The following is a 7,281-nucleotide window of genomic DNA, read 5'->3' on the forward strand; positions in this document are numbered from 1 at the left end:
TTCTTGCTTCTACCAAGTTTGGATGGGGAACTGATTTCCCAACAGTGATGGAGTGCTGTGGAATAACGTGTAGCGGCAGCTGAAAAAATCCCTCGCAAATTGCAACCGTTGGAGCGTAGGATTTGAATTCAATTTTTTAATTTTAATTTTTATTCTGGAATGGTAATTATTTATTGAGAAAAAAAATATGTATTTTGTTAATTCGGGTCCAATTTATTAATAGAAATAATTAATAGGTCATATTCGATGGTAAAAACCATTAATTTTTTTTTATATGATCATTAAATTATAGTATTAATTATATACGTTATGTGTGATATTGTTGCACATATATTGGGATGTGTAGTAAATCAATCTTAAGACAAATATAATCTATATACTGTCTGCTTAAGTATAGACTTATATTGGAGTAGTATTTTAGTTTTCACTAATCTTATTCTTTTTGAAACAAATAGCTGCTTAAGTAATTACTGTTTATTCGAGAAAAAGTAATGATTGTTTATTACACAAGCAATAATATGCTACGATTATTTGCCATTCTATTGAGGATTTAAACTCTTGAACGAAAAAGTTGTGTTTGAATAATTTATTTAATTTCATATGGAACTTGATCATTTAGATATTTCTGTATGGGCTCCTCTATTTTTTTTTTTCGGTTACATACGAGGAACTTTCTTATAAATCAAATAATTCATTATGAGTACTTTTACCCTTTCAAAGACAATAAAAGTTACATACGTTTCATTACATACGATATAGGATTTGAAAATATAACTTAATGTTAAGAATGAATGCTTAACCCGAATTAAAAGAAATATAATTAATGCTTACCCTAATTGTGCATTATTTTTTTCAAAATTCTAATGGTGGATTGGTCCTTTATGAATCCGGTTGGGGGTGTTACATCGCAAGTGATCCAATTCATTTGACAAATTAATTAAATGTTTTTCTCATTAAGAGAAAACAGTCAAACATATAAAATTGGTTCGATCTGCTTTTTTTTGTAAAGTTTCGAGATATATATACACGTACTTTATACTACATAATACATCATCACACATATAAAATTTAATCCATAAGTTGGAGAATAAACAAACACATACACGATTAGGGAGTTCGAGGGTTTTTTAGGACAGTAACTTAGATTGATTTGGAAATTAGGACAATAACTTTCGAACTTGTAAAAATAGGACACTAATTATTTTTTAGAGTAAAATAGGACACTAATTAATAAGTGTTGCATTCGCAGGACATTTTTGAGCCAATTATTGGCTAAAAAATGTCCTATTTTTACGAAGCTTATTAATTAGTGTCCTATTTTACTCTAAAAAATAATTAGTGTCCTATTTTTACAAGTCTGAAAGTTATTGTCCTAATTTCCAAATCAATCTAAGTTATTGTCCTAAAAAATCTCCTGACTCCACGATTAGGTATAGTAAAAAATAAGGAGAGTATTCTGAGATGGGTTAAGATTTAAATACAAATTACAAATATAGATAAAATAGAGATATGTCATTAAAATATGGATTTAGATTCGAATTTTGATCATGATCCGTGAAACAAATTTATTAATGGACATTTACTTTTAATGATTGATAATATTTAAAATTAAGCATTTTTATTCTGACTAGTAGGATATCTTCAATCTCACCATCTTAATAAAATATTAATCACATAAAATTAGCTCAAATGTTAGTCCTTATCAAAGATCTTGTAGGGGTGTCAAAATGGGACGGATCGGGTATCCTACCCAATTTTTACGGGTACCCGACCCCAATTTTCCCACAATTCTGCCCAACCCGAAGCTTTTGTCGGGTACCTTAATATTCGATGCAGGTATTAGGGTACCCGCATACCCACATTTTAGTGAAATTTTTCGAATTTTTTATGTCATAATCTTGAGATGCATCTCTCCTACATATTGAACCTTAAATCGAAATAAAAAAAAATGCTTAAAAAAAGTGACGGTATTCACCAATTCTTCCTTCAAACCCACTGATACATAATAAAATGAAACTAGCAAGAGTGCATTTACTTTGGTTGTAAAATTTTCATTGGAAAATGATGGATAAGAAAAGATGAAAAAATAGTATCAATATTTTCTCCTTTTTGTTATCATATGTTTACTAGAGATGAAAAAATGAAAAAATATTTTCACACCCTTACCTTAGGATGATAATATTATCCAGCATTGGAGAGAAAAAGGAGTGAAAAGGGGTTGCCTGAGAAAATATTTCACCATGTTCAAAAAAAATTCCATCATAACACAACAAAAAATATTTTTTTACCGAGGGAATATTCCCTCGGTAAATACACGATTTTCCCTCGGTAAAATGTTTACCGAGATATCACCGATAAAAATGCCCCGTCGTTATTTTCAATGTCGGTAAAAATTTTACCGAGGGATTTCGGTCTCGGTAATTTTTTGTCGGGCTTCACGTCGGCTTATGCTTTAATTTTACCGAGGGAATTGTCCCTCGGTAATCCCTCGGTAAATGTGCTATATTGCCGAGAAGTGTGATTCTCTCGGTAATTTACGGCTATATTATTCAAATTTACCGAGTGTGGTTTCTCTCGGTAATCCCTCGGTAAAGTTTGATTTTTTATGTTTTTCCATTTTAATTTTTTATTTACCTAGTTACGACAACCTGTTTATCAATAAATCCAATTACAATATAATCTAAACATAATTTAAAATTCATTCGACATTGTTCAATATCCAACAATATGTTTATATGTAAATAACACAATAACATAAAAAGTACTAAATAAACTACATCTAAGCGAAATATCATAATAATGTATCAAAATGTACCAAACATACTACACAAAAGCTAAGAACCTCCTGAGCCACTACTCCTCGACTGCTGGGACCTCAAGAACTGCTGGAGCATCTCATTAGTTACCCTAAGTGACTCCTCCAATCGAACTCTCTGATCATGCTCCGTCTGAAGCTGCTGGAGTGTATGCTCATGCTCCCCCTGAAGCTGCTGTTGTGTATGCTCCCGCTCCTCCTGAAGCTGCTGCTGTCTATACTCGCGCTCCTCCTGAAGCTGCTGCTGTAGCTCTTCAATTCGAGCATCAACCTGCTGTGAATGGAAAGTCTATGATGTACCGCCCACGAGACTCCGTGCAAGAGTACCAGTGCCGAACATCCTCTTCTTCTTATCGAGGCGACCTCCCATCACCTCATCCACATATATCTGACTCAAATCAGCACTCTCTCCTTGCTGCTCGGCAATCGCCTTCACTCTCGCCTAATTAGTAAAAATTAAAAGTCATATATATTGAAAATTTAATTAAAGGTATATTACAATTCATAAATATTGATTTTAATTATAAAAAAACTTACATCAACTTCTTGAGCCTTCTTGTAGGTATACGTCCCATCTTTGTTCACGTGTAATGTCTTAAAGGAATCATACACGCACTTCTTGACAGGAATTCCCTCCTTCAAAGACTTTTTTTTTTTTTTTTTTTTTTTTTTTTGATCGGGCAAAGTCATGTTAAATGTTAGTAGTTAGTTCCCCATCCACTCCAAGAACCACCTTATCTCTCCATTCACCAAATCCACCTTATATCTCCAATCTCCAATTCGCTCCCAAGAGGGATCGAACCCGGGTCACTTCACTTACCTCCTTCAAAGACTATTAAACAAAAATGTAAATCAATCATAATATATATACATAAATATAATATAACATAAATAATAGTTTAATTATTAAGTGCTCACCATCTCATGAGCTCTCACAGCAACAGACTTCGAGCCACCCCGATGTTTGCTTATTCCAGTGCCGGGTCCATCTGGCTCAGACAATCTAGCCTTGCTTGCACGTTTAGACTTCTGGATGGCCTCAGGAGTATCCCAATATGTTCATAATGCCTTCCATTGATCATCACATATGTAACCCGACTTCCCTTTATCATCGGGTTTCCTACAAGCTCTGACCTCATATAGAAAGTCAGGAAACCTGCTACCCGCCCTATTTTTCCAAAGCCGGCGTACTTCATCCTCCCATCTCTCATCCCATGAGTAGTATTTCTATTAAAACATATATTGGTCAAATTGAGCAATCATGCAATTTCTATTAAATGTGATGTCAAGTAGTGAATATATGCAAAAAAGTGCTTACCCGAAACTCCTCAAAATATAGATCCTTGACGTCGCCTGGAGTAGCCTTCCAATTGATACCTGTCAGGTTTGGAATCCTCCTAAAAGATTTGCCAATTACCCTGGAGAAGTCCTTGTGCAATACCAACCCCCTGTTAATTAGAATTACAAAGAAACAACAAAATTATTATCAACTTTAGATATATTAACATTAAAAAAATTATAAAGTGACAAACCCTTCAGGCGTCCTCGAAAGAGGTATCCTTCCATCATTGTTTGAGACTGCATCAGATGTTGTTTGCTCTAACTCTACATCTGGAGTCGATGATGCACGGGGTGATGATGCACGGGATGCTGCTGCACGGGATGATGCCGCACTGCTAGAACCTCCACGACGGCCACGATGAGATCTAGTGCTCATATCTGTTCATAAATTATCATATACACATTATAAGGTGATATTCGAAAGAAAAAAAATTATCATATACACATTACAACAACAATTAATCAAAACTGATATAAAATTATACATAAATAGACCTGTCACTCATCATTGTCGTCATAATCACCATCATCATCAGAAAAGACTATGTCTTCATCAGTTTCTTCTTCAATCTCATCAATATCTATCATCCCACCTTCTGGATGAACTAGTGTGTTGTCATCATCTATTGGTGTCTCACTAACCATCATAGTCCTAACCATTTCTTCCTCTTGAAAAGGTGGATCTAATGTTGATGTAGATGTTTGATATGGAACTTCTACAATAGATCTAGCCTTAACTTTACATACTTCCCACCAATCTATCTTATCTTTCTTTAGACTAGGATATGAACAATAGTACACCTAGATAGCTTGATTGCTAAGACAAATGGTTCAAACTTCTTGTACCTAAGCTTGTGGTTTATAGAAACTAATTTGAAGGCCTTATGAACCGATGTCCCAGAAGGTAATGGGTCAAACCACTCACATTTGAATAACGTCGTTGTTTTTATTGGTAGGCCAGGATACTCTAACACACAAACTTCTAATAAGCGCCCATAAAAGTCCAACTCATCAGTGCTATAAATCTCGCCTTTTATGCAAACTCCACTATTCATAGTGGCTCGATGTGCCCCATGAGCTATCATGTGAAACCTGTATCCATTAACAATATATCCAGGATATGTTTTGACCTCTAATAAAGGCCCTTTGGCGAGATCCTGAATATATTTGTTCACGATGCTGTGGGTAGATTGACGATTAACCTATAATGACAATTAAAGAAATCAAACACAAACACAAACAATCTTTCGCCTCATCGATTAATTAATACTAATTTAGATATTTCTTACATATCTTTTGAACCAATCAACAAAATCCTCATCGATTTTGGTGCCTAAATCTGATGCCGATATAAATGGATTTCCTGCTACCATTTCATCTTCAAACAATCTTAAAAAAATATATATACATGTTAGATATATGTATATTAATGAATTATTTGTATTGAAAATAATATGTACTTACTTCAAATATATATCAGTGACCTCGTGACAGTTGAGCAGAATATATAATTGTGCAGCCTTATACTCTTTAGCATCCAGATATCTTTTTGACATTTTTCCAAGAGGGGATCCTGTCTGTTTGAATATGGAAAGCACATTCGGATCATCATTGACCCTAATATTATTTTGACCTATGCAGTTGCGAGGCACGTTCCTCATTTTTGTACTCACATGGTCCTCAAAATAGTAGGAACAAAATGTAGATACTTCTTCCACTAAGTATGCATTGCAGATGGATCCTTCAACTCTTGCTTTGTTTCTTACATGATTTTTCAATTTTCTTAAGTATCTCTCAAATGGATACATCCATCGATATTGAACAGGACCTGCAAGGCGTGCTTCATTAGGCAAATGAACCGGTAGATGCTCCATCGAGTCGAAGAAACTAGGTGGAAAGATGCGCTCAAGATTACACAAAATTATTGGAATGTTATCATTGAGCCTGCACATATCTTCTATTTGTATTGTCCGATAGATCAAGTCCTTAAAAAATAGACATAACTCTATGATCGCCTTCCAAACATTTTGTGGAAGAAGTTCACGAAATGCCACAGGCAAGATGCGTTGCATGAAAACATGGCCATCGTGACTTTTCATCCCATACATCTTTAGCTTACTCATATCCACGCATCTACTCATATTGGACACATACCCGTCTGGAAATCTAAGATCTTTTACCCATTCACATAACACCTTCTTCTCATTCTTGTCAAGTGTATATGAAGCTTTTGGATACTTTCCTGAAGACTCATTACGATTCAGTTCCGGTCTTGTGCAATACAAGTTCAACTCCTCTCTAGACTTAATTATAATAAACATGTGAAAATGGTGAAAAATATATGAAAATGTATTTTTTCTCTCATTTTCCATCAAAGTAAACGCACTCTTAAAAGAAAAAAAGGTCAATAACCGATTACTCATAGCTACAGCATAAATAATTCCTACTTTCTTAGTGGCCCAATTTAAGTAATGGCAGATTGGCAATGTTCCAAATTGTAATTCAAGAAGACATTTTAATTTATTGAAAAGAGAAAAGGAAATATAGAAATTACAAATTTAAGAAACTTACCTCGCCGTGTCGGGCATGCGTCGGCCAGGGCGAGAGGGGCGGACGGAGGGGAATTCAAAGCAGAGCAGAGTCGATGAGAACGAACAGGGGAGGGGATTCTACATTTCTTCTGAACACGCAGTCGGGAATACCTGATATACACAACCCGTTTTGACATCCCTAATTTTGTAATGTCTCAAAATTTTAATTCATCTTAATAAATAATTAATTTATTTTATTATGTTTATCTATCTATATTAATTCTCAAATATGAACACCACTAACTTTTCAATCATGATCAAACAATATCTTGGGCGGCCTCTTTAACCATTTCATTGCGTTCCATCTTTGGTGCTGTTTTACTTCAAAATAACGATCTGTGTGGCATACCATAGACTAGTCATCAGGTATGTATGAATATTATATTGCTTGAGCTATTGTAAATTAAACAAACTAAAATTGTATACATAATATAGAATAAAATTTAAGATGTGATGTGATAAAGAAATCGAACATATAATTTTGAAAAGGAGAAATTTTGATGCCACAACTTCGCTCCTTACGCTAGTAGTAAG

At 34.4% G+C, this 7,281-nt stretch overlaps 1 long non-coding RNA gene across 1 annotated transcript; it reads right to left on the reverse strand.

The window, feature by feature from the left end:
• Positions 1-2,676: 2,676 nt before the first annotated feature.
• Positions 2,677-4,539, reverse strand: LOC131016135 (uncharacterized). The gene is made up of 3 exons (XR_009098853.1): positions 4,348-4,539; positions 3,734-4,263; positions 2,677-3,257 (listed from the first exon to the last, which is right to left on the reverse strand). It is a non-coding gene; the product is annotated as an uncharacterized LOC131016135 (long non-coding RNA).
• Between the last annotated feature and the right edge of the window lie 2,742 nt (positions 4,540-7,281).

Source organism: Salvia miltiorrhiza, chromosome 3 (assembly GCF_028751815.1).
Source record: "Salvia miltiorrhiza cultivar Shanhuang (shh) chromosome 3, IMPLAD_Smil_shh, whole genome shotgun sequence".
In the NCBI taxonomy this organism is placed as follows: Eukaryota; Viridiplantae; Streptophyta; class Magnoliopsida; order Lamiales; family Lamiaceae; genus Salvia; species Salvia miltiorrhiza.